We start from the raw sequence: 1329 nt of genomic DNA, 5'->3' as shown, positions 1-1329 counted from the left end.
GCATGCACTGATATCATCCTTAGAATGGCAATTGGGCCTGGAAATCATGACTCCTTCTTTCTTGATCTGTTTTTTGCAAACCCAAAATAAAATGCCAGTTATACTGCCACGATTGCCAATACTGCTAGAATTAATCAACCATGAGCCAATGCATCCATGACTCCACTTACCTCAAAGAAATTAGAGAGTCTATATAAAGTATAAGAGAATGCAGGTTTCTTTTTTACTTATTTCACTCCAAATTGTATTGTGGTGGAAGGGAGTCAAAAGGGAGTAAAAAACCTCATTAATTTACATCTGATAGAGTAGGCAAGAGAATGGATTTGTTGGGCAGAGGTGTATACTCTTCCTCTGCTCTAACTATTCATGTTACCAGTTACCAAGCCTGTATAGTAGGTTATCAATTGTTTCAATGGAAGAGGATGGCATTATTTATCCCTTATTTTCCTGAATAACAAAAGAATATTGTGCATTTGTTCCAACAAGAGGCACATCAACTGGCAGCAAATTTGATTTTGCCTACAAAAGACTATGCAGAAAAATCTATGGCAGCTTCATTAACTCTGAGTAAATATTCCTGGCTGTACTGTGTTATTTCTCCCATTAATGATAGGAGGAGTATACTGTTTCCTCTGCTCCAGGTGGGCATTTTGCTATTTGATATTTTCCCTGGTTTTTTTTTTTTTTCATTTAGAAATATAGATTTTTCCTCTGCAGATCAATTAACTTTCATTTACTGTTTCCTCCACAACCTATGTGCACCCAAAACAAGCCAGGAATCTGTCAGATCTCTGCCTTGTCATGTATTGTATGTGCAGTTTGCTAATAACACACTGTGGAGTAGTTCCTACTTGAAGTGGGTGTGGTTAAAGTTTTGCTCTGTGATTTTATTCAGATGCCTTGGGTCCCAGATTGGGGAAAAGGCAGGATTAAAACTGCCCTTCTGGTTTCTATCTACCAAATCAAGACCAAGCCCTGGATTCTTTCTCTGAACAAACCAAGGGAAGGTAGCTGACTGCATTCACATAATATAGTAAACAAGCTACAGGTCAAAGCTTCACGATTTAGAAGGGAGAACACTTTAGCATTTACACATGACAAGCTTATACATAACAAGCCAGGGTTCCTGGCTTGTTGTGAAAGGCAAATTCAATCACTGAATGGTTCTTCCTAGGGAAAGTTTCTGTTTTGGCCATTTTTTCCTGCCAGCCATAAAGTCTTCTTCTGGCCTGGTTTTGTACTGTTCTGAGTAGCAGCTCCCAAGGCCTGGCCTTACATTATCATTTTACTTCACTAATACAATTTCTTTTGTTTCAGACTCCTTTAATT

This window comes from Sceloporus undulatus, chromosome 5 (genome assembly GCF_019175285.1).
Source record: "Sceloporus undulatus isolate JIND9_A2432 ecotype Alabama chromosome 5, SceUnd_v1.1, whole genome shotgun sequence".
NCBI classification, from domain to species: Eukaryota; Metazoa; Chordata; class Lepidosauria; order Squamata; family Phrynosomatidae; genus Sceloporus; species Sceloporus undulatus.
The sequence above is the reverse complement of the archived record's forward strand: the minus strand, read 5'-3'. Positions refer to the sequence as shown.